This window comes from Aegilops tauschii, chromosome 5 (assembly GCF_002575655.3).
Source record: "Aegilops tauschii subsp. strangulata cultivar AL8/78 chromosome 5, Aet v6.0, whole genome shotgun sequence".
Lineage (NCBI taxonomy): Eukaryota > Viridiplantae > Streptophyta > Magnoliopsida > Poales > Poaceae > Aegilops > Aegilops tauschii.
Genome location: NC_053039.3, coordinates 332,636,266 through 332,663,257, shown reverse-complemented (window position 1 = coordinate 332,663,257; position 26,992 = coordinate 332,636,266).

Genomic DNA, 26,992 nt, shown 5'->3' with positions numbered 1-26,992 from the left:
GCAACCTGAATAATCATACTTGATGATAAAATGTTGGTAGCTGCGGTTTAAGTCAAAATCTTAGAAGCCACATAAAATAAATTTTGCATAAACCGATTAGAGGCGTCTAACTTGGTTTTGCAGGATGTGCATGTGATGTGGTATAGCAGTGCTCATACTAATTCGATTATGTATGAGATGACTATATGATGTAATTTGATTAACATGACCTGCGTGTCATGATTCGGCATGATGGCTGGAGCCATATGATTGCACTTTAATGACCTGCGTGTCAACCTTGTTGTAATGCATTATTTTGTTAGCTATAGAGATAGCAATATTATCTGGTGCATCGACAAGGTGGTGGCAATCTTCGCGAAGGTGAACACCGATGCGAATGCCGAAGACGAAGAAATGAAATACTTCTCCGTCAGAAAGGGCTATACCATATCATGCTATTATGAATTGCCTGAGATGTTTATCCCTTATGATGCACCCTTCTTGATTGCGCGGTAGTCGCTTTTTATTAGGGTGATCTCTCACTTAAAATATCAAAATAGTTAGTGTTCACCCAAGTGTAGCACCGTCTGAAATTCGTATCTTTTCGGGGTGCGCCATGTACACATGAGCACGAACGAATCGAGAGGAATGAGGCGGGTGAGGTCAGACCTCGCAGCAAGATCACTTGGTTGTCTTTGACGTTCAGGCAGGAGAGTCCTGAGCTCAGAACACGCCCATCGAAAGATGAACAAGAATCACATAGAGATGTGATCGGCAAGTTGGCCTACCGATTGAAATTCGTGTCATCAGTGATGAACCCGTCAATGGCATCGAATAGAAATATGGATCTTGAATCACTCTAAATCAATTATGAGAGATATTGATTTGAGTGGGAGCGCACTGTTGAATTAACATGTTTAATTCTCAGTGCAATTAATTACGAACACTGTCTAAGTGTTTCTTGCATAATAGTTGTAGAATAATGGCTCGCGATTCCACTTTCCCTGTTAAAATTGAATAGCTGTTAAATATCTGGTTAAAACTTTACGATTGGTACCGTAATATGAGGATTGTCCTCAAAAGTGCCGAGAAGGACTTTGTCCTATCGCATGCTTTCCGTATCCTCCCGCTAATGCTATGGATCATGTGACTCTCGTCCTTTGATCCAAAAGCTAGAATTCTGTTACGGTCAAGTGGAATATGTTTGCTTCCATGAAACCCAAACTTCGAAAGTTGGGATAGTTATATGATATTCATGGAACCGAAAATTATTTTCAGATACAAACAAAGCAATGTTTGTTTGCAAGTATTAGTAAAAGTGTTTACTATGCATTTGACTGTTGGGAAAGGGATCCAGAAGAACGCCTGTCATATAATGAAAGGTGAATAAAACAACAACTTAAAGAGAAAGGAAGTGTCCAAAGGGTGTTAGTATGACTTACACGCCTAGGAAGTCCGGGGCTAATGCCACTCTTAAGTTGGGTGCTTCTTTTGCGAGTAGGAGAAATACTAAAAGTTAAACTGTTAGAAGTATAAAGGCAGAAAGAAAGATGACTGGAATATCCAGCTCATGTATGAATGTCATACAAGTTTTTGATGTATAGTAGGCTGGTCAAAGATATAGTTCTTGGGAATTATGGTTAAACATGTTAATCACTAATTCTTGGGTATTGTGAGTTAATCACAAAGATACCTGCTCGATTGCATTCTGTTACGAATCAATGTAAGAGCTACTATGGCCTAAAAAGACTAGCCTGAAATGAGGTTAAGGTATACACAGGGAACATAGTAAATGTTACTATACCTTCCATCGGTGTATTGCCGTCTGTATTTATTTTCATAATTCATTTAGAGTTTTACAAACTCTATCCCATTGCATAAGGTATCTTGCAAGAAGGTTGTTCATAAGAGAACTTTTTATGTTCGATGTTATGAATAACACAAGGGCCATACTTTCATTATGAATGAGATGTATGTTATGAATATTGATAATAATACAATGCCTCTGGATTTACTTTCGTAATTCATTTTAGAGTTTCATACACTCTAGCCCATTGCACAATGTTTGTTGCAAAAGAGTTGTTCATAAAAACAACAATTGTTGTTAAGTATTATGAATAACATAAGGGCCATACTTCCATCATCGATGAGACGTATGTTATGAATATTGAGGGTAATATGATACATCCATAACACTGACGCTAAATGTCGCAAGACTAAAAGAATACCACACAAGTGTGGCACTACATTTGGTCACATTGGAGAAACCCGCATGGAAAATTCCATTATGATGGATTTTGAAGTCTTTTTGATTTTGAATCATCTGACACTTGCAACTTTCCTCCGAAAAGTGAAGTGACTAAAATACCGTTCACAGGCCATAAGGAACGAACAACAAACTTATTAGTGATCATACATTTGATGTGTGTAGCCGATAAGTGTTGTGTGGTGGATTTATTTATCTTCAGAAATGACTCAAGTAGATATATGGATATTTACTTGATGAGACGTAAGTCTGGATCTTTTGAAATCATTCGAAAGGTTCTCAAAAATGAAGTAGAAGTTATTGTAACAAGAAAATTATGTTTCTGCAATTTGATTGCATAAAGGAATATTTGAGTTACATGTTTAGCGAATGTCTGATGAGTTGTGAAAGGGGTTTCATAACTTGCACCTCCCGGAACACCACTGCAAGTGGAAAGTCTGTGGAGATGTAATCAAACCATTTATGACATGGTAAGGTCAAAGATGACATAAATAAATTTGCCATTATCCCTTTTAAAGTGATGCTTTAGAGACTGCGGCTTTTACACTGAAAAGAGCTACATCGGGTCTGTTGAAATGAAGCCATGGTATGGTACGCCCAACCATGTTATATCTTTTCTTAACATTTGGAATATGTGGCTTGTGTAAAAGTTTACAAACCTATTCCAAATCAGACAAGTGCTACTTTGTAGGTTATACCAAAATGTTGGGTATTCCTCCCTCACTATACCGAGGCAAATAGTTTTGCCGCGAAACGGTGTGCTTTTAAAGAGAATGGTTCTTTCTAAAAGGTGAGTGGGAGAATAGTGCAACTCGACGAGATAAACAGTATCTTCATCAGATCAAAGGAAAGAGACCTTGGAAGAAATTCCAGAGTTTCCTACTGCGACTGATACAGAAGTCTCTACAATAAAATGTATGAACTTCGGTCGAACTTGCAGCTGAACCACGTAGGCAAGGCTCGTGCAAACCTCTCAGGTGCGCAAACGAGTTATTGTTGTTAGACAACATTATACCTACGATACACAAGGCAGCGTTGATGGGCCCTGACTCCGGAATTGGCTAAATGCCAATACAACCCGAGTTAGTTTCCATATAAGTGATTCAAGATTAAAACCTTGATACACCTTTCGGAAGACTTAGAGTCTAACGAATATTTATGGAACTTAAAACTGATACGGATAAAATGTTTTATCCATAAAGCTCGACTTGTTGAAATAATACGATGAGGTTGTTTTCATCGTAGCGATGCTTAAAGTCGGTTCGGGTTGAACTAGCAATTAATACATATTTCAATCATGAGATATGAAACATGGATGATAAAAGGATTTCCATCTGATGGAAATGAAAGCTAGGACTTGTATATGATACAGTCCAAAGTAATTTGTCGATCCAGAGGATGCTAGTAGGTATGCAAACTTCAGAGTTCCAGCAATTGACAGAAGAGAGCAAAATGGAGTTGGAATCTTCGTGTTTTGATGAAATGGTCAAAGGGGTTTTGACTTCATCAATGGGTAACGAAGATGCTTGTAATTCAAGAAAGTAAGTGGGAGCGTAATAATATTTCTAAAAACCTTATGTGCTTGGCACATTGGTAATTGGAAATAAATTTCTTGACACAAATTAGGACTTCATTTGAAAATAGTTTTTCGATGAAGTGCTTAGGCTAAATAGCCTCAATATTAGGCATGATGATCTATGGAGATAGATTTACCTAATGGGGCTAAGCAATGAATACATATTGACAAGATGCTAAAACCTTTTAGCATTTAAAACGCGAAGGAGTGATTCTTGCCGAAGTCACATGGAAAGAGTTTTTGCAAGACTCGGTGTCCCAAAACACTGATGAGTAAAATACATGATGCAGATTCCACACACTTTTGTGTTTGGATTAATCATGTATTCCATGGTATGTAAAACAACCAGATATGTCTGATACTCCCAAGGTGTTGCGAGTATGGATACCAAAGTGATCAAATTACTGATCATGGGACAACAGTGAAAGATGTCACAGAGTACTACAGTAAGTACTGATGACATGGTTTTCTCGCAAGCAGAGATCATGAAGAGTTCGTTGTAAAATGTTACATCGATACAGTCTTCATCTTTTCTCCATGCGATTTTCGATTTAAATTAAGGGTTTTGTGTAACACACAATGTGGTGGCACAGTTAGTTGGAATTTGTTCAAACTAGTTACTGTGGCGAATTCTATAACAAGGGCTAAGTATGTTGACGCTTTAGAAGCGACAAATAAGATGAATCATATAGTTCATTCATGAACTTAGTATAGTTCCAAGATGGCTTTTGACAATGGGACACTACTGCAGGTAGTTGCTCCATAACTCAGTCTGAGGAATCCAGGTTCGACCTGTGATTCACATACATACAAAGCCAAGTCCACACAAAATATGAATTTTGTGAAAACGTGAAAATGCGAGGACATGCAAAGATACACACGGAACTGAAGTCGTCAGATCCGTTGGACATCAGGCTATACCACAAGCGAAGCATATTTACACCGGTGTGCCACAGGTGTGAAGTGCATTAGCATAAGCTAGATTATTGACTCTAGTGCAAGTGGGAGTCTGTAGGAGATATGCCCTAGAGGCAATAATAAATGATATTATTTATCTCCGAGTTCATAATTATGTTTATGTTCCATGCTATAACTGCAATGATTCTCGAGTCTGCAATATCCACGAGGCTCGGAGGAAGACTCATATGCACGTGTGGAATAATAAACGGTAAGAAGTATTCCTAGTCTGGCCTCTAAGACTAGCTCAAGTGTTGCATGATGATTCTGTTTTCCTGGTCATGGGCATGTCTATGTCAGCAACTTTGAGGGCACAATGTTAAGAGAACATTTGTGTTGAATCGACCCGGATTGATGTTATGCTATGAGATTCATTCGTCACAAGTTTATTGGTACATAACACAGAGATGGTTAACGTTTGCATGATTCCTTAGACCATGAGAGTATCGAGTTTCTTCATGCTTGCTTCATGAACTTTGGGGTTTGTTAAACGTCATCCGTAAATGGGTGGCTATTACGGCGGCTTGCGGGTTCATGGAAAAGTGTGTCAAGTAACTTGATAGCTCAAGATTGGGATTTGCTCCTCCGACGATGGAGAGATATCTCTGGGCCCTCTCGGTGTTACGGTATCCATCATCGTCTGGCCAGACACTTTGTGATTTGATCACGGGGATGCCGGAACACGATAACGAGAAAAGAGAACAATACCGGTAACGAGGTAACTAGCATAGTGGACAAGTTGTTGATCCACGGGAATGTCAACATGTCTCACCTCGGGTATTTGTAACATATCGCGAAGCAACAGGAATAGCACACGGCAACTGGAGGTTCACTCGAATATTTATTCGTGTGGGTATAGGGGTCAATATGGGTGTCCACGGCTCCAATGTTGATCATTGATCGGAAGGGGTTCCGGGTCATGTCTATACTTCACCGAACCTATAGGGTCACATGCTTAAGGGTCATCTATCTACTGAATACTAGACAGGGAGTCTGAGAGAAAATCACTGAAAAAGTTTCGGAAACCGAAAAGTTTCGGACAGCGGAATCGTACCGCAGAGAGAGGTCATCGGATAAGTTTCGATGATACCGAAAAGTTGTTTCGGGATACACCATTAAGTCAAATTGGTTTCGGCACATGCCTGATAATTCTTGGAGGATGCCAGAATCATTCTGGAAGCTTTTTGGAATTTTCTGAGATAAAAACCGGAAATGTTCCGGAGCTGCCGGAGCCACTTCAGATGCGTTTCGCAGATGAAAATCACTAAAACCGGAATTGTTTTGGAACGCGTTGAAAATCATTTTAGTGGGTACTGGAAATGTTCTTAGCCCACATAAATATTTTCAGTTCGATCAGACGCTGAAAAATGTCGTCGTGAATAGTGAAAATCAGCTTTATGGTTACTTTATGGAAAGCCACCTTTTGGGACTTTGCTCCAAAAGATCTTGGGGATGACATGGATGGATAAGAGCCATTTTTTGGGCCCCTCATGGGGGTGTGGCCGGCCACATGGGGTATCCCCCCTTGGGGACCCTCTTGTTCCTTGGTTTCACTCCTAGGTCCTTGTGGAAGGACTTCATTCATGTGCATTTTGGGTTTTTTGTGAAACTACCCTACCCCCTTGGGATTTCCTATAAATAGAGGTGGAGGGGCAGCCCTCTACACTCATCCGTTGATCTCATACACATGCCATGCATTATCTGGCTTCTTCTCTCCCTCCCACGAAAAGAGTTTCGTAGAGCCGTAAGGCTGTCTGGGTTCCGGCAGGAACTAGTTCTGGACGGCGAAGCCCTGCCGGATAGATGACACCGTATGTGTGCAACTCTGTAGAGAGATCGTAGTTTCGGTCTTAGTTCGTGAGTGCCTCCCGAAGGGCTGTTCGTGTGACCGTCCGAGTTTCGAAGGTCCTCCCGAAGGGCTGTCCGAGTGACCGTTCGAGTTTCGAAGGTCCTCCCGAAGGGCTGTCCGCGACACCGTCCGGGGGGCTGTTCGACCGCCTCCCGGAGGGCTGTCTGAGGAGCAGATGAGGGTATACATCCTCGCGGTTGGGAGGTTGTAAATCCTAGCGGCGGGGATCTGCACCGCCGATCGTCATCGACTCTACTTCCCGCTGCGCTACGAGTCGGTAACGAAAAAGATCAAACCATGTATGCAGTCTCCATAGTGGTCCTGGGCTGGTGCGTAGGTCAGAAATTTTTTGTTTTCTGCTGCGTTCCCCTACAGTATACCAAGGCCACTTGACAAGCCTCGGTCCATTCCGAGAACGTTTGACACCCGCTCATGAAATAAAACAAGAGGGGTGCGCCGGAGGAGATGGGAGCGCCGGATTGCAAAACGGACAACGGGGAACATGCCCGGATGCATGAGACGAACATGTATGCAAATGCAATGCACATGATGACATGATATTGTAACATCCCAAATTTTTAATTTGGTATGTTATACATAGATCATCATTGCATATAATATTTTATTGCATTTTGACAAATCCTCGATAATCCTAAGCAACTCAAGGACCCTCGGAGAGAGTTGGGGATTTTCTCAAATTTTCATATTTGATTTTCATCAAATTATAAAACGAGGATTTTGGTTTTAATTATTTTCTCTCTGAAAAATATTTCATTTAAAAATAAACGAGAGGAGAAAATATGACTTCTCCAAAACAATTGAAATATTGGAGGAAAAGTGTTAAAATCATTTATTGGAATTTATTTAGATTTTATTTGCAATTTTAATTGCATTAAAAATATTGCATGTTTTCAAAAATTTATTTTTGTGTCAAAAATATGTTCACCCTATTCTAGATTTTCTAACTAGACGGGGAAAATTTATTTTATCTTTTTTGGACTTTTATTTATTTTTCTACGAATTTTTTCCGCGGAACATATTTAAAAAAAAAAACTGCGCGCCGCCCGACCGGGCCGAGGCCCTGCCGAGCGCCGGCCCACCCCGCGTCGTCCTCCTCGCGCACGAGCGCCGCCGCCGCCCGGAGTCCGTGGCGAGCACGGGACCCCGCCGCCTGCCCCTTCCCCAAGCCGCCGAACCCCCCCCTTCTATATATACCCCCCTGCCTCCTCCTCTCACCCCGCCGCCCGCACCCGAACCCTGCCGCCGCCCGCGCCGGAAGCCCGCGCCCCGCCGCCTTGCGCCGTCGCCGCCGCTCGCCGACCCCGCCGCCGGAGCCGCCCCTCGCCGCCCAACCCCCGCCGCCGGAGCCGCCCCTCGCCGCCCAACCCCCGCCGCCCTCGCCGCCCCTCGCCGGAGCACGGGAGCCCCGCCGGAGCTCTGTCCCGACGAGGTAGACCTCGCCTCGTTTTGCCGGTTTTGTTTTAAAAAAAACCCTAGATCGGTTTTTTTTCGGTTTTGTTATTTTGTGAGCGTTCACCGACACGTTCGTTTCAGCGAACGCGTTCGTCGGATTTTCTCTGTTAACGAACGTCCGTTCTTTAACCGTTCGTCCGTTTTTCTTTTTCGTCGGATTTTTCCGCGATTATCTCAGATTCGATTTCTGATCGAATCCTAGTTTCTGTTTAACTTTTCGCTCGTTCATCGGAATCAGGCGATTCAAGCGCCTAGAGTTTCGTCTCGAAATTCTCTTTCCGTTTAACCTACTCAAACAAGTTTTTGCTACTGTAAAATTTGACCTAGATCCAGATTAGTAAGCGAAGCCTGTTTCATTCGTAGTTTGACTTTCGTTGCTTCTTTCGAGTTGATTCTTTTTGCAAACCGGAGTTCTTAAGTTGAACTTTCTGGTTAGATCTTTCATTCGAGTTTTACCTGTGCATTAGATGAGTACTGATTGATTGCTTGTTTGTTTGTGATAGAGTACCCGGAGTGTGCCGCTTGTTACTTCGAATCGCTAGGTTTCGCGGATCATCAGCAAGGCAAGTAACACTTTGATCATATACTTTCCATACCCAGTTTTATTGCATTAGATCTATTCCTCAAACACTTGCATGGTTAGGATCTAATTAAATTGTGGGAACTTTGGGAAGTAGTTGAGGTAGTACCTATTACCTGTTTTATTTAGCAAACCCTTGGGAGTTACTTCTACGTTGCTATTATATTGCCATGCTATGCTCGTAGACGTGGATTGGGTTTGAGTGATATTCATGACAGATGTGAGATTGTTAATAATGGTTTACCTTAGGTGGCAACTAAAACTCACATCTGGGTGGATTGAGGCACCTGGAGAATCCAGTGTTGTCTGTTTGTATAAGGACCGCCACCCAGGCTCAAAGGGATCATAAGATTATTCATGCTAGAAACTTCCGTGTGCAGCCACAAGCTATTATGGGCTCTAGCATAGTTGAGTAGGTTACATGATCTCTTGAAGAGGTGGGCTAGCAGATGTAGGGGAATGTAGGTGTACCGGTCCACCCGGAGTAAAGAGTGATTGTTCCTGAAAGACTGTGTCTCGGTCATCCGTTTCTCAAACATCATGCAGTGCGAGAATCAAGCGGAGGCGATCGAGTCTTGTGGGGAAAAGTGCGCAAACCTCTGCAGAGTGTACAAACTAATCATGGTTAGCCGTGTCCCCGGTTATGGACGACTTGAGTATCTAGTACCTGGATTATCATTTGAATCTCATCACCATGTTATTTTAATTAATCTTGTTGGGTTAATGATGATTCTTAATTGGGATTGAGATGCTGTCAACCATCTCAATGTTTAACAACCACCATGATAGTTAAATAAAATTTATTCCTTTGAAGTAGGGAAAAAAATTGGCTTTTCGCAAAAACTGTAACCATAGAGCTTTCCACCAGCCATATATGCATGTAGTATAGCCTTATCATTGTTCATTATTCTCTATGTGTTACTTTGCCAGTATATTCTATGTGCTGACCCGTTTTCGGGCTGCAACGTTTCATGTTGCAGACTTTTCAGCCGACAAGTAAGGTGCCTTAGGTCGTGGTCTTATACTCAGTGATGCCGCTGGAGTTGATGGACTCACTTATCTTCCAAGTCTTCCGCTGTTATCGTATTTAGATGACCTTAAGCCATATTTATCATACTTAATCTCTTTGGAGATATTCGATGTAATAAGTGTGTGATTGCTACTCTGTTATAAATCCTCCATTTGTACTGTGCGTGTCAGCATTACTGATCCAGGGATGACACTGGTGCACAGCAGCACAGACCATTTGAGGTCTGGTCGCTACAGATATGATATGCATGACATGAACAAAATGCAAAACGAAAGACAAAACCCGACCACGGAGGGAATATCATAGCACATAGCCGAAAATGGCAAGAGTTGGAGTTACAAATATGGAAAGTTACATCCGGGGTGTTACATCAGTCGACTGACTTTTTCATCTCTGGTCATTAGATTTTCCAGCCATTGGATACGAAATCAAGGGCCTGCAGTTTATCATCAAACTCCACCCCCTGAGCCGCCAGCCACCACCGACCGAACCGCCGGCCCCCGCCGCCCGCGGCCGGCACGCGCCGCGACGCCGCCCCGCCCGCCCCGAAACCACTCCCCACCGCCGGTCCGCCGCCTGATACGTCTCCAATGTATCTATAATTTTTTATTGTTCCATGCTATATTATATTCTGTTTTGGATGTTAATGGGCTTTATTATACACTTTTATATTATATTTGGGACTAACCTATTAACCGTAGGCCCGACCCAAATTGCTGTTTTTTGCCTATTTCAGTGTTTCGCATAAAAGAATATCAAACGGAGTCCAAACGGAATGAAACCTTCGGGAACGTGATTTTCGGAACAAACTTGATCCAGAGGATTTGGAGTCTACGTCAAGAAATCAACCAGGAGAGCACGAGGCAGGGGGGCGCGCCTACCCCCCTGGGCGCGCCCTCCACCCTCGTGGGGCCCATGTTGCTCCACCGACGTACTTCTTCCTCCTATAAATACCTACGTACCCCCAAACTATCAGATACGGAACCAAAAACCTAATTCCACCGCCGCAACCTTCTGTACCCGTGAGATCCCATCTTGGGGCCTTTTCCGGCGCTCCGCCGGAGGGGGCATTGATCACGGAGGGCTTCTAAATCAACACCATAGCCTCTCCGATGATGTGTGAGTAGTTTACCTCAGACCTTCGGGTCCATAGTTATTAGCTAGATGGCTTCTTCTCTCTCTTTGGATCTCAATACAAAGTTCTCCATGATTCTCGTGGAGATCTATTCGATGTAATCTTCTTTTGCGGTGTGTTTGTTGAGACCGATGAATGTTGGGTTTATGATCAAGTTTATCTATGAACAATATTGGAATCTCTTCTGAATTCTTTTATGTATGATTGGTTATCTTTGCAAGTCTCTTCGAATTATCAGTTCGGTTTGGCCAGACTATTTGATTTTGTAGGGATAACTTTCTTTGGCAATGTTATTTTGAGAAGACATAATTGCTTAGTTAGTATGCTTGAAGTATTATTATTTTTATGTCAATATTAAACTTTTGTCTTGAATCTTTCAGATCTGAATATTCATACCACAATTAAGAGAATTACATTGAAAATTATGCTAAGTAGCATTCCACATCAAAAATTCTGTTTATATCATTTACCTACTCGAGGACGAGCAGGAATTAAGCTTGGGGATGCTTGATACGTCTCCAACGTATCTATAATTTTTTATTATTCCATGCTGTATTATATTCTATTTTGGATGTTAACGGGCCTTATTATACACTTTTATATTATTTTTGGGACTAACCTATTAACCGGAGGCCCAGCCCAAATTGATGTTTTTTTGCCTATTTCAGTGTTTCACAAAAAAAGAATATCAAACGGAGTCCAACGGAATGAAATCTTCGGGAATGTGATTTTCGGAACAAACGTGATCTAGAGGACTTGGAGTCTACGTCAAGAAATCAACCAGGAGAGCACGAGGCAGGGGGCGCGCCTACCCCCCTGGGCGCGCCCTCCACCCTCGTGGGGCCCACGTTGCTCCACGGACATACTTCTTCCTCCTATATATACCTACGTACCCCGAAACTATCAGATACGGAGCCAAAAACCTAATTCCACCGCCGCAACCTTCTGTACCCGTGAGATCCCATGTTGGGGCCTTTTCCGGTGCTCCACCGGAGGGGGCATTGATCACGGAGGGCTTGTACATCAACACCATAGCCTCTCCGATGATGTGTGAGTAGTTTACCTCAGACCTTCGGGTCCATAGTTATTAGCTAGATGGCTTCTTCTCTCTCTTTGGATCTCAATACAAAGTTCTCCACGATTCTCGTGGAGATCTATTCGATGTAATCTTCTTTTGCGGTGTGTTTGTTGAGACCGATGAATTGTGGGTTTATGATCAAGTTTATCTATGAACAATATTTGAATCTCTTCTGAATTCTTTGATGTATGAGGTTATCTTTGCAAGTCTCTTCGAATTATCAGTTTGGTTTGGCCTACTAGATTGATCTTTCTTGCAATGGGAGAAGTGCTTAGCTTTCGGTTCAATCTTGCGGTGTCCTTTCCCAGTGACAGCAGGGGCAGCAAGGCATGTATTGTATTGTTGCCATCGAGGATAACAAGATGGGGTTTATATCATATTGCATGAGTTTATCCCTCTACATCATGTCATCTTGCTTAAAGTGTTACTCTGTTCTTATGAACTTAATACTCTAGATGCATGCTGGATAGCGGTCAATGTGTGGAGTAATAGTAGTAGATGCAGGCAGGAGTCGGTCTACTTATCACGGACGTGATGCCTATATACATGATCATACCTAGATATTCTCATAACTATGCTCAATTCTATCAATTGCTCAACAGTAATTTGTTCACCCACCGTAATACTTATGCTCTTGAGAGAAGCCACTAGTGAAACCTATGGCCCCCGGGTATATTTTCCATCATATTAATCTTCCAACACTTCGTTATTTCTTTTGCCTTTTATTTTACTATGCATCTTTATTTATCTTTATCATAAAAAATACCAAAAATATTATCTTATCATATCTATCAGATCTCACTCTCGTAAGTGACCGTTGAGGGATTGACAACCCCTTTATCGCGTTGGTTGCGAGGTTCTTATTTGTTTGTGTAGGTGCGAGGGACTCGTGCGTGATCTCCTACTGGATTAATACCTTGGTTCTCAAAAACGGAGGGAAATACTTACGCCACTTTACTGCATCACCCTTTCCTCTTCAAGGGAAAACCAACGCAGTGCTCAAGAGGTAGCAAGAAGGATTTCTGGCGCCGTTGCCGGGGAGATTTGCGCCAAGTCAAGTCAAGATTTGACTCCCGACAACGAGCCATTTCTGGCGCTGTTGCCGGGGAGATTCGCGCCAAGTCAAGTCAAGTCAAGACATACCAAGTACCCATCACAAACTCTTATCCCTCGCATTACATTATTTGCCATTTGCCTCTCGTTTTCCTCTCCCCCTACTTCACCCTTGCCGTTTTATTCGCCCTTCTTCCGTTCGTCCTTTTTTTTGCTTGTGTTACCATGTACCTTCTTTTTGCTTGCATCTTCGCTTGCTAAAAGTTTATGGATCCTCATCCACTTGCTAATCTCTTTAAGAGATCCAATTATGATGAACCAATTGCTAGTGAGTTTTGTGCACTAGATTATCTTTATGAAGTTTTGCTTGAAATTTGTGAATCTGAAAATTGTGATGAAGTACTTTATGAAGAGATTCACGATAGCTCCTTGAATAAAAAGCATGATTGCAATGATTTTACTATAAATTCTCTTGATGTCAATTGTGCTAATAATATGCAAAACCCTAAGCTTGGGGATGCTAGTTTTGCTATGTCTACTACTTGTTGCAATGATCATGATTGGGGTGATTTTTCTTATGATCTTGAAAATTTATTTAAGCCCCATGATGAATATGAGATTGATAATAGTGTTTGCAATAATATTGAAAGTGGGTTTGGAAGAGTGTCAACTTTAGATCCCACATATTTGGATTTTGATCAATCTTATGAAGTTTTTGATAAAAGTGGGTTTGGAGAGGTCATGACTTTAGCTAATGTTAAACCCACTATTTTGGAAGAGTGTCAACTTTGCATACATGTGGATCGTGTTAAGCATATGTTTTGTGATAGATATATTGTTGAATTTGCTTATGATCCTACATATAATTATTATGAGAGAGGAAAATATGGTTGTAGAAATTTTTATGTTGCTATATTGCCTCTCGTTATGTTGAGATTGCTATTGTTTCTTTCCGCTTCCTTGCATATGCTAGTTTTTGCTTACCTTGATAATTTGTTTGCCTATAAGATGCCTATGCATAGGAAGTATTTAGACTTAGATGTGTTTATCACGTGTTTTATGATGCTCTCTTTGTGCTTCAATTCTTGTCTTTCTTGTGAGCATCATTGAAATCTCAATGCCTAGCTAAAAAGGCTTTTAAGAAAAGCGCTTGTTGGGAGGCAACCCAATTTTATTTTAGTTTTTTGCTTTTTGCTTCCGTTTAGGAATAAATATTTGATCTAGCCTCTGGTTAGATTTGTTTTTATGTTTTAATTAGTGTTTGTGCCAAGTTAAACCTATAGGATCTTCTTGGATGATAGTTATTTGATCTTGCTAAAAATTCCAGAAACTTTCTGTTCACGAAAACAATTGTAAAAAATCACCAGAACGTGATAAAATACTGATTCCAATTGCAGCAGATCAATAAACAAATTTTCTAGGTCGTCCTATTTTGGTAGATGTTTTTTGAGTTCCAGAAGTTTGCGTTAGTTACAGATTACTACAGACTGTTATGTTTTTGACAGATTCTGTTTTTCGTGTGTTGTTTGCTTATTTTGATGAATCTATGGCTAATAGAATAGTTTATAAACCATATAGAAGTTGGAATACAGTAGGTTTAACACCAATATAAATAAAGAATGATCTCATTACAGTACCTTGAAGTGGTGTTTTGTTTTCTTTCGCTAACGGAGCTCACGATATTTTCTGCTAAGTTTTGTGTTGTGAAGTTTTCAAGTTTTGGGTAAAAGATTTGATGGATTATGGAACAAGGAGTGGAAAGAGCCTAAGCTTGGGGATGCCCATGGCACCCCAAGATAATCTAAGGACACCAAAAAGCCAAAGCTTGGGGATGCCCCGGAAGGCATCCCCTCTTTCCTCTACTTCCATCGGCAAATTTACTTGGAGCTATATTTTTATTCACCACATGATATGTGTTTCTTGGAGCATCTTGTATTATTTGAGTCTTTATTCGTTATTTTGACACAATCATACTTGCTGTACACACCTTTTGAGAGAGACACACTTGATTCGGAACTTGTTAGAATACTCTATGTGCTTTGCTTATATATTTTGAGCTATATAGTTTTTGCTCTAGTGCTTCACTTATATCTTTTAGAGCACGGTGGTGGATTTGTTTTATAGAAACTATTGTTCTCTCATGCTTCACTTATATTATTTTGAGAGTCCTACAAAACATCATGGTAATTTGCTAAATTGAGAAATTAGTCCTAAAGTAATAGGCATCCAAGATTAGTAAAAATTATCTTATGAGTGTGTTGAATACTATGAGAAGTTTGATGCTTGATAATTGTTTTGAGATATGAAGATGGTGATATTAGAGTCATGCTAGTTGAGTAGTTGTGGATTTGAGGAATACTTGTGTTAAAGTTTGTGACTCCCGTAGCATGCACGTATGGTGAACCGTTATGTGATGAAGTCGGAGCATGATTTATTTATTGATTGTCTTCCTTATGAGTGGCGGTCAGGGACGAGCGATGGTATTTTCCTACCAATCTATCCCCCTAGGAGCATGCGCATAATACTTTGCTTTGATAACTTGTAGATTTTTGCAACAAATATATGAGTTCTTTATGACTAATGTTGAGTCCATGGATTATACGCACTCTCTTCCTTCCACCATTGCTAGCCTCTCTAATACCGCGCACTTTTCGCCGGTATCATACAACCACCATATACCTTCCTCAAAACAGCCACCATACCTACCTATCATGGCATTTCCATAGCACTTCCGAGATATATTTCCATGCAACTTACCACCGTTCCGTTTACTATGAAACGCTCCATCATTATCATATTGCTTCGCATGATCATTTAGTTGACATCGTATTTGTGGCAAAGCCACCGTTCATAATTCTTTCATACATGTCACTCTTGATTCATTGCATATCCCGGTACACCGCCAAAGGCATTCACATAGAGTCATATTTTGTTCTAAGTATTGAGTTGTAATTGTTGAGTTGTAAGTAAATAAAAGTGTGATGATCATCATTTTTAGAGCATTGTCCCAAGTGAGGAAAGTATGATGGAGACTATGATTCCCCCACAAGTCGGGATGAGACTCCAGACGAAAAATTAAAAAGAAAAATAAAAAAGAGGCCATAAAAAAGAGAAAAGGCCCAAATAAAAAAATGAGAGAAAAAGAGAGAAGGGACAATGTTACTATCCTTTTACCACACTTGTGCTTCAAAGTAGCACCATGATCTTCATGATAGAGGGTCTCCTATGATATCACTTTCATATACTAGTGGGAATTTTACATTATAGAACTTGGCTTGTATATTCCAATGATAGGCTTCCTCAAAATGCCCTAGGTCTTCGTGAGCAAGCGAGTTGGATGCACACCCACTTAGTTTCTTTTGTTGAGCTTTCATATACTTATTGCTCTAGTGCATCTGTTGCATGGCAATCCCTACTCACTCACATTGATATCTATTAATGGGCATCTCCATAGCCCGTTGATACGCCTAGTTGATGTGAGACTATCTTCTCCTTTTTTTGTCTTCTCCACAACCACCATTCTATTCCACATATAGTGCTATATCCATGGCTCACGCTCATGTATTGTGTGAAGATTGCAAAAGTTTGAGAACACCAAAAGTATGAAACAATTGCTTGGCTTGTCATCAGGATTGTGCATGATTTAAATACTTTTTGTGGTGAAGACAGAGCATAGCCAGACTATTTGATTTTGTAGGGATAACTTTCTTTGGCAATGTTATTTTGAGAAGACATAATTGCTTAGTTAGTATGCTTGAAGTATTATTATTTTTATGTCAATATTAAACTTTTGTCTTGAATCTTTCAGATCTGAATATTCATACCACAATTAAGAGAATTACATTGAAAATTATGCTAAGTAGCATTCCACATCAAAAATTCTGTTTATATCATTTACCTACTCGAGGACGAGCAGGAATTAAGCTTGGGGATGCTTGATACGTCTCCAACGTATCTATAATTTTTTATTATTCCATGCTGTATTATATTCTATTTTGGATGTTAACGGGCCTTATTATACACTTTTATATTATTTTTGGGACTAACCTATTAACCGGAGGCCCAGCCCAAATTGATGTTTTTTTGCCTATTTCAGTGTTTCACAAAAAAAGAATATCAAACGGAGTCCAACGGAATGAAATCTTCGGGAATGTGATTTTCGGAACAAACGTGATCTAGAGGACTTGGAGTCTACGTCAAGAAATCAACCAGGAGAGCACGAGGCAGGGGGCGCGCCTACCCCCCTGGGCGCGCCCTCCACCCTCGTGGGGCCCACGTTGCTCCACGGACATACTTCTTCCTCCTATATATACCTACGTACCCCGAAACTATCAGATACGGAGCCAAAAACCTAATTCCACCGCCGCAACCTTCTGTACCCGTGAGATCCCATGTTGGGGCCTTTTCCGGTGCTCCACCGGAGGGGGCATTGATCACGGAGGGCTTGTACATCAACACCATAGCCTCTCCGATGATGTGTGAGTAGTTTACCTCAGACCTTCGGGTCCATAGTTATTAGCTAGATGGCTTCTTCTCTCTCTTTGGATCTCAATACAAAGTTCTCCACGATTCTCGTGGAGATCTATTCGATGTAATCTTCTTTTGCGGTGTGTTTGTTGAGACCGATGAATTGTGGGTTTATGATCAAGTTTATCTATGAACAATATTTGAATCTCTTCTGAATTCTTTGATGTATGAGGTTATCTTTGCAAGTCTCTTCGAATTATCAGTTTGGTTTGGCCTACTAGATTGATCTTTCTTGCAATGGGAGAAGTGCTTAGCTTTCGGTTCAATCTTGCGGTGTCCTTTCCCAGTGACAGCAGGGGCAGCAAGGCATGTATTGTATTGTTGCCATCGAGGATAACAAGATGGGGTTTATATCATATTGCATGAGTTTATCCCTCTACATCATGTCATCTTGCTTAAAGTGTTACTCTGTTCTTATGAACTTAATACTCTAGATGCATGCTGGATAGCGGTCAATGTGTGGAGTAATAGTAGTAGATGCAGGCAGGAGTCGGTCTACTTATCACGGACGTGATGCCTATATACATGATCATACCTAGATATTCTCATAACTATGCTCAATTCTATCAATTGCTCAACAGTAATTTGTTCACCCACCGTAATACTTATGCTCTTGAGAGAAGCCACTAGTGAAACCTATGGCCCCCGGGTCTATTTTCCATCATATTAATCTTCCAACACTTTGTTATTTCTTGAGAGAAGCCACTAGTGAAACCTATGGCCGCCTTGATATCTCCGCTCCTTGTGAGCCTGCCTGGCTTGGCCGCTCCTGAGGAGGTCTTGCGTCGTCCGCCTCGCGAGGCTTGGCCCCTCGCGAGGGTCTTGAATGCCTTGTCGATGAAGATGGCCCGTACGGCCTGCTAGCTCAGCCACGCCGTGGGCCGCAGGCAGGAAAGTCTGGGGACCCCTATTCCCAGAACGCCGACATTAGCCCCCGGGCCCAAGGTACGCTCGGGCTTGGCTTTGCGGCGAAGCCAAGGGTCAAGTTCGGAGCACCGCGGGCCCCAAAAGCCTGCGGCCTCGGTTGACGCATGGCGGTTGATTGGATGTGGGCGTCTTCGCTTCCCCACGCTGCCTCGGCAACTGCTTGACCTGATAAAAGGCTGGCGCAGGCAGCACTTGCCTTCATTGCTTCTTCCTTGCCTCGCTCCAGATCCCCTTTCCTGCTCCTCGCCACCGCTACCTCCAGATCCGCTCCAATCTCATCCTGCACCCGCAATCCATGGCGCCGCGCAAAGTCAAGACTTCCTCAGCACCGGCTTGGTATGAGCCGGCCCTTGAGGCGCCCACCGTCACGGAGAAAAGCCTCGCCTCCGTGCGCCTGCTGACGGCGGGCGAGAGCAATGAGCGGGGGGCGATCGAGCTCCGGCTTGCCACCGATGTGCCGGAGCCCGAGGGAAGCAGCTTCTTCCCCTTCTTCTCGAGCGGTGTCGCCATCGGGTTGGTTCCTCCCTTCTCTGATTTCTTTTATGAAGTCCTCGACCACTACGGTTTGCAAGCGTTGCATCTTCATCCCAACTCTGTCCTCCTCCTGTCCATCTTCGCCTACTACTGTGAGGCGTACCTGGGCATGATGCCGTTCGTGGCGTTACTGCGCCATTTCTTATTCCTTCGTGTTAGCGAGGGTCACATCTCCGGATGCACTAACTTCGTCGCATGCGGCAAGGCCAACTCGATCTCGAGCACCGGGAAGAGGGCCGACAACATCCGATCCAAATGGGTCATGATGGATGCCAAGCGTGTCGATCTGTGCCTGGCGTTGCCAACGGCGGCGCCCTCTTCCAACGGGGGGTGGCCCAAGGCGGAGCTCGCCAATGAGCGGGCATCGCTAGTGTTGGGGCAGATGGTGACCGACCTGAAGCCGGGCAATGCGAGGGCGGCCAAGGTGACGGGGGTCATGCTCCTGAGGGAGTTCTTGATGCTGCGAGTGGCCCCGCTCCAGGCGCGCGCGCCCCCCTGTGGGAGCTTGAAGAAGAGGGAAACAAGGCCCGCTTGAGGCCGAGGGCCCTGTCTGACGATGAATTGGCTGCTGTTCTACGCCTCATAGTTGGGGACAACCAGGAGTACTGTCAGGACCCTGATTCCAAGTCACATTGGCCTAGCCGGTAACACCTCATATCACTTTGCGGCCTCACGCACGGTATCCCCACGGGTGTCGCCTTACCATGGCCCGGGACCGTTTGCGCCTTTTGGCTCACGTATATGATAGTGTCGCTAGCATCCATATGATAGAGAACCCGGGCCGACATGACTAGTCATGAACCCAAAGTGGCACTAACTTACGGGGACAGGCATACATGAATCAACATCGAGCATGTCGGTCAGCAGCGTGTGAATCCGGGCTGTAGCACCGGGCTAACAGGACTCCGGTGAACCGGGCTATAGCAGGCTAGGCAGGACTCCGGATGTCACCGCGTGACATTTCCCCGAAGGGACAGACACAGGAACGAAGTGAATCACATGCCGGCCAGTCAAGTGTTCCGGAGCAGTAGTGCTGGGCTAGCAGGACTCCGATGAACCGGGCTGTAGCGGACTACTATGGCTCATGGAAGCACAAGACTACATTTCCCCATAAGAGAGGCTACCAAGGATAAACAACTAGGTTGTCGGATCCCACACATACCAAGCATTTCAATCATACACACAATATGCTCGATATGTGTAATTACAACATGGCATCACAACAAGACTCTACGACTCAAAGTATTTATTCTTTAGGCTCCGAGGAGCGAGATATTACAAACATGGGTCTCATGACCCAACATTCAGAGCATACAAGTCAAAGCACATGCGGAAGCTTAACATGTCTGGGTACAGACATCTACAAATGAAAAAGGCTGAGAAGCCTGACTATCTACCAGATCCTGCCGAGGGCACAAGATCGTAGCTGAGGTATCAAGCTAAACGTCGAAGTCCACACGGAACTACTAACGAGACTGACGTCTCTTTGCAAAACATAAAATAGGCAAACGTGAGTACAAATGTACCCAGCAAGACTTACATCAAAACTAGCTACATATGCATTAGTATCAACAAAGGGGGTGGTGGCGTTTGACTGCAACAAGCCAGCTTTGACTCAGTGGCTATCCTGAACTACGACTGCAAATAACTCTTTTGAGGTGGCGCACACGAGTCCACATATTCACCATATCAATACACCACTATGGATCCGCTCCCGTCTCCCTACGAGAAGGCCATCCATAGCACTCACGCTTATCTTGCGAGTTTTAGAGTATCCACTTTCACTTGTCTATGCACTGTTATAGGCAACCCAGAAGTCCTTTACTGCGGACACGGCTATTCGAATAGATCATTTATAACCCTGCAGGGGTGTTCTTCTTCACACACGCTCTCGCTACTTACCACCATGTACACGTCGTGTATCTCGGCAACCTTCAAGCGGAAGCCTGGCGAGGGAGTCGGCCACGACCTGACTAACCACACAAGTCTCTAGTCCAGGTTTATCGCCTATTCGGGTTCCATCCGCGAGGAGATCCGGCCGGGGTTTCGCTCACAGCCCCAAACGATGTGTGCAGGGTTCCCGAGACACCAAACGGGCGCTCGGTACACCGGGCCATGGTGTATCTACCGCATCATAGCCCACCCCTAGGGTCAGCGCTACGCACGGCCTCCAACACATATCCTACAAACACCAGAAACTAGTTGCAACTTCTGGACAGAGGGCAAGGGCAGTTAATAAGTCGAGAGGGTCCATTGGTTTCGGGCCCAATGCGTGGTAGTTGCTGTTCATGGATCACAAACACAGAACTCAGTTCCTGAGGACGGTTTCAATGAGACAACCCACCATGTACTCCTACATGGCCTCTCACTGCTACCTTTACCAAATCATGTTCACACACTTAGCTCACACACAGTAGGACATGTTCATCACCATTCCAATTCATCCCCGATGAATCAGACCTGACTCAACTCTAAGCAGTAGCAGGCATGACAACAAGCATGAATGAGTAGGCACATCAGGGCTCAAACAACTCCTACTCATGCTAGTGGGTTTCATCTATTTACTGTGGCAATGACAGGTCATGCAGAGGAAAGGGGTTCAACTACCGCAGCATGTAACAGTTGAATCGTTGTTGTCCTAATGCAGTAAAAGAGAGCAGGAGCGAGAGAGTGGGATTGTATCGGAATGAACAAGGGGGTTTTGCTTGCCTGGCACTTCCGAAGATAGTATAGCTCTTCATCGGTGTCATCGAACTCATCGTCGGAACCTCGTCTACTGAGAGGGGACAAATACCGGCAAACAGAGAAGGAAACACAATCAATGCAATGCAACAATATGATGCATGATATGACATGGCATAATGAGTGTGTTGGGCTAATGCATCTACAATAAGGGTGGTTTGAGCTCATTTGAATCAAGGATTCAAATATAACTCAAGTTATCAATTTAAATAGTTCCTTATCATGTTTTGCACTAAACAGCAAGGTTAAGTTGCTTAAACATGCATGAAACTAGTTCAGATGGATAGATTGGATTTTTCTGATCATTTTTCATACATAACTTATTTCATTTGGGGTTACGGTTGATTTTATATGAATTTTTGAAGTTAGCATTATTTTCTGAAATTTCCTGAATAAGAATAAATCCAGAAAATAATTAACTGCGTCAGCACTGCGTCACTGTGATGTAAGCAGGTCAACGCGGCCGGTCCAGGTCAAAGCTGACCAGTGGGACCCGCGTGTCAGTGTCTTAACTAATTAACAGAGACGGTTAGTGCCAATAAACAAATCAGCTTAATTAAACCATAGGCTGGGCCCAGAAGTCAGTGACTCAGAGGGGAGTCAAACCCAGTCAACCGTGGTCAAACTCGCCGGAGTTGACCCAAGGCTCGTCGCCGGCGAGGCCAGAGACGGCGGAGGGCTTCGGGTTTCTTGCTCCGGCAACCAAATGGCCGGCGGAGACCACCTACATGACGCTGGCAATCCCGCGCGTCGAGTGGTGCAGTCAGTTACACCGGGGGCGACCTATATCGACGGCGGTGAGCTCAAAAGCGGCGGCCGGAGTTCGGGTGTAGACGGGGTCGACGCTACAGGGCGCTAGGGGATAAACTGGCAGGTGCTACGCGCTCCTGGGGGTTCACCGAGCACGATGACGTGCTCAGGCGCGGGATGCGGTGGCCCTGGCCACGGCGGCGAGGAACCACGGCGGCGGTGAGCTTTCGGCTCCGGTGGACAGCGGGGCTAGAGGAGGAGAACGACGGTGGGGAGAGAGGGGTTCGGTAGAGGAGCTCACAGCAGGGTCGTCGGTGATCTCAGCGTGCTCGGGGATGGCCTGGTGACGACGAATCGGTCGACGACGGCCGTCGGTGCAGAGGACGAAGATGGCGTCGACGACGGTGCTCCAGGGCGTCCGGCGTCATGTGGCTCGTCGGAGAGGACGGGGGCGTCACTGAAGAGCTCGGGGGCGCGTCGGAGGGGCTCGGAGATGGCTGTGGCCGTGGTGGAGCTCGTCGGCGGCGACGGCTGCGTTCGGTCGCGCTCGGGGAAGGGACTAGAGGGCGAGGGAGAGAGCAGAGAGTGAGGGAGAGGAGCGAGGGGGCTGCGGGGCGTCTCCAGACGCGTCGGGGGCGCCTCGGTGGCAAGCAGGAGGTGGAGGCCTCAGGCGCGCGCGCGTCGACACGCCTCTCCCTACTGGCAGAGGTTGAAGACGACCGCTTCGGCCAGTGGGCTGGGCCAGCTGGAGGAGCTGGGCCGGGTGGGCTGCCAGGTAAGTCAGGTGGGTCTCTCTCTCTCTCTTCTTTTATTTGTTTCTGTTTTCTAGTTTTCTGCTATAGTTTTGAGCTTAGGAAAAATACCAAGGCATTTCCTAAAATCCTGAAAATATTCATGGACACTTGCTGAATTATTTCAGTGGCCCAAAAATAGTTCCAACATTATTTGAACATTTAAATTATTTATAGTATTTAAATGCCCAAAGTCAAATACAATAAGATTTAATTCAATAATCCAGAATGGCCTAGAAATATGTGCATGACTTTTGGCAGAGGTTTTCACCTTTAACAAAAATCATGAACTTTTCTAAAGGGCATTTGGGATCATTGAAAATATTTTTATTGAACCTAGTTGAATTCATTTGGTGCTAGGGTTTCAACAATCCCCATTTCAAGTTTCATGAAATTTAAACATGATGCGTGGATGCAATGCCACTAGTTACAAGCAAACTCTAGGGCTGTGACAAGTACCCGCCAAGCTCCTTCGTTCCCCTGTTCCAGCGTAGGGATCGGGAGGAATTCGTCCCTCCAAGCCGACCTTTGACGTGCGCGGACTGGTGCCGCCAGCGCTCCCAGGGGCTCCTGCGGCGCCGAAACCGGTGGAGGTGTCCTCTGACGAGTCCCGCGGGGAGGGGAAGAGGAGGTGGACTCGGAGAAGACTCTGGAAGAGGTGGGGGAGACTTCCCCTCTGAGCAAGGCCGAGATCCTCCGCGCCTTGCCTGACGACGCCGAGGTCGACGCCCGCCAGGAGGTGAGGAAGCAACCCCTCATCCCGACAAGGGGCAGGTCGTCGCTGGTGCCTCGTGATGCCACCTCCGCCCCGACGCTGGCTCCGGCCCTGCCGCTGCTCCGCCTGCTGCCGCCGAAGCCCGCACGCCTACTCCCCAGGTCCCGACGCTTTCAGGCTTCAAGCTCCCCAAGCGGAAGGTGGAGTACTTTGCGGTGGACCGGTAGGTGCCTCGAGCTTCGCCTTATCCCTGCTGGTGCTCGTTATTTCCTGACGCTCGCCCTTGGTTGATCAGGCCGACATCTTCGGCGAAGAAGAGGAAGGAGGATACGGCGGCCGTGCCTCCCTCCGCAAAGAAAGGAGGCAGCAGTGCCCGCATCTCCCCAGTCCGGTCATCCTCGCGAGGCCAAGAGGAACATCGCCACGTGGAATCAGCCCCCATGGCCCCACTGGCTCCGGAGGTGCCAGCGCTTGGCGCGGCTGATGAGGTCCCAGCTGCTCCGGAACCCGCGATCTCCCAAGCCCTGGTGATGATGTCGCTTCCTCCCACTACTGCACCTCCACTCCTTGGTTCTTCTGCTCCTTCTGCTGCTTTGGAACGTGCTCTTTCGGAGATGACCCAGTTGCAGGTGGATCTCTTGAGCGCGGACCCGCGACTTGTGGCCGGGCGCCTGGAGCTGGCCTCAGGCTGGCTCCACTCCGACTTGGCTGTTCGCGCGGCGCTGGGCCAGGCCGCTGCGGCTTCTAAGAAGGAGAAGCAGAGTGCCGCCAACATCGCGGCTGATCATGAGACGGTGTTGAAAGACGCCAAGGCCGCCCGTGACCGCTGCCGGGCGCTAGAGGACGAGTTGCAGGCCTGCACGACAAGCATGCTGAAGAAGCGCACTGCCACCAAGCGAAGGAGGAGGAGATGAAGGCCCGGGAGGAAGCCGTCAAGAACCGTGATGCTGAGCTGCCAGAGTTGGGGAGGGCGCAGGCCGCTGAGTGCGACCGGTTGGAAGAGCTGGAGCGGAAGGCGAAGACGAGGGAGGCCGATCTCGACGCCAGGGCGCGAGTCCAGACCGAAGACCGCGTGGCTTTTGCTGACCTCGAGAAGAGATCTCGCAAGGTGCTAAAGACGCTCTACGAGCACGGCCTGGAGAAGTCGCTGGCCACCGATGAGGACGGCCCCGCCCGGCTGCTTCCTCTCTTGGTGAAGGCGCTTGAGGAGGTCGTTGATGGCCTAGGTCCCATGGCGGAGGCAGAAGCTCGCGTCCTGTCTTCGGCTGCACTGACTCGCGTCTTCAGCCATCTGCACCTCCGCAACCCCAACGCTCGCCTTGACGAACTGCTGGAGCCTATGGCTGAAGATCACTGCGAAGCCGCCGCCGCTGCTGTACAAGGTCAAGTGGAGGCCTTGCTGAAGAAGTTCCGCGGCTTCATCTCCGCCCCTTTGTCTAGCGATGCCGCCGATCCTGCGGCTGGTGGTGAAGGTGAGAACAACGTTACCCTCGGAGGAGCACCTTCCGCAGGTGATGGCGATGTCCAGAGTTGACCCGTGGCTATTCTTCCCGTGTTGTTCCTGCAACATGTATCAGGCCTCGTGGAGGCGTTTAGACTTTTCATTTGATGTCATGAGGACAATGTGTTTGTAATATTTTCTTTGAGATTTTGCGATTTCCTTCCTATTTGCTTTGCGTTCTGCATCGGCAGAGCCCGGCCCCGCGCATACCTCAACCGCCATTGGGCCGACCGGAGACTAGGACGGACCAAGGAGTGAGGGGCTACGTGACCAGTTAGGCTCCTGAGTCGCGATGCTCAGGAGTCCCCCTTGATGCGCAAACAGCATAGAGGGAGAGTTCGCGAGGATAGATTAATGTTCTACGTCGGCAGAGCCCGGCCCCGCGCATACCTCAACCGCCATTGAGCCGACCGGAGACCAGGACGGACCAAGGAGTGAGGGGCTACATGACCAGTTAGGCTCCTGAGTCGCGATGCTCAGGAGTCCCCCTTGACGTGCAAAAAATTTCCATACCTGCCCTTGCCGAGGCCTCGGGAGGGGCGCGCGACGCCCAGGTCCGGGAGACCTGGTTGGGTGGCGTGCGCTTGGGCGTGACCCGAGCGCAGCCCCCGTGCCCAGCCCCCTCGTGCGGCTCTCCCGAGGGGAGGCGTTGTGGTGAGGCTGGGCGCTGAGCTCTGGGCTCCCCGAGGTTGGTACGACCGTGGGGCCGCCCTCAGTTATTTATCACCAGCGCAGAGCATAGTGCTTCTGCTTGTGCACGGGCATAGCCGCTCCTCGGCAGTGTCGACAGCCAGCGGAGAGCATGGTGCTTCCACTTGGGCGTGGGATGGGGGTCCCCCTCCGGGAGGAGCCCCCGGGGCGTGTACAGCCCTGCCCTGACACGTGGCTTGCACGGCAGGGCTGCGAGGTGTATCTGGGCACTCGTGAGCTAGCGCGAGACTCGCGAGGCCCTACCTCAAGGCGGGTTGCGCCTGGTCTTGAGTCTTGGTGACTGTGTGTTCCTGCAAGGCGGTTAGATGCAAGCACTCTACATCCTCAGGTCTCGGCCCTCGAGCGAGCTCAGCCACCGCTGGTATGCCAGGTCGCGATGCCGTGGTCAAGGCCAGGGGGTGAGGGCTGGAGAGCCAGTAAGAGCTCCTGAGTCGCGATGCTCAGGAGCCCCCCTTTTAACGTGCAGGCGAATTGCATAGGATGAGCAGACCCGTGGTGGGCGGCGATCGAGCAGGTAATAGCCGTGGGCAGGTTAAATATGGAAAGCAGATCAACTTGGGTAAACGCAGGAAGATACATGCCACTGGGTCCGGCCCGAGCGGCTTGGGGATGATGCAGCCCGTGGGGCGCCCCCAACAAGGTAAGCTAAAGACATAAGCAAAAGGGATACATGCCACAGGGACGGACCCATGTGGCCTGGGAATAATGCAGCCCGAGGGGCGCTCCCAGCTAAACGAGCTTGGAAGATGTCACCTGGTTCTGTAGACGAAGTAGAGTTGGTGCAGCTGAAGACGTGCGTCGAAGGAGTGGCTCCTCAT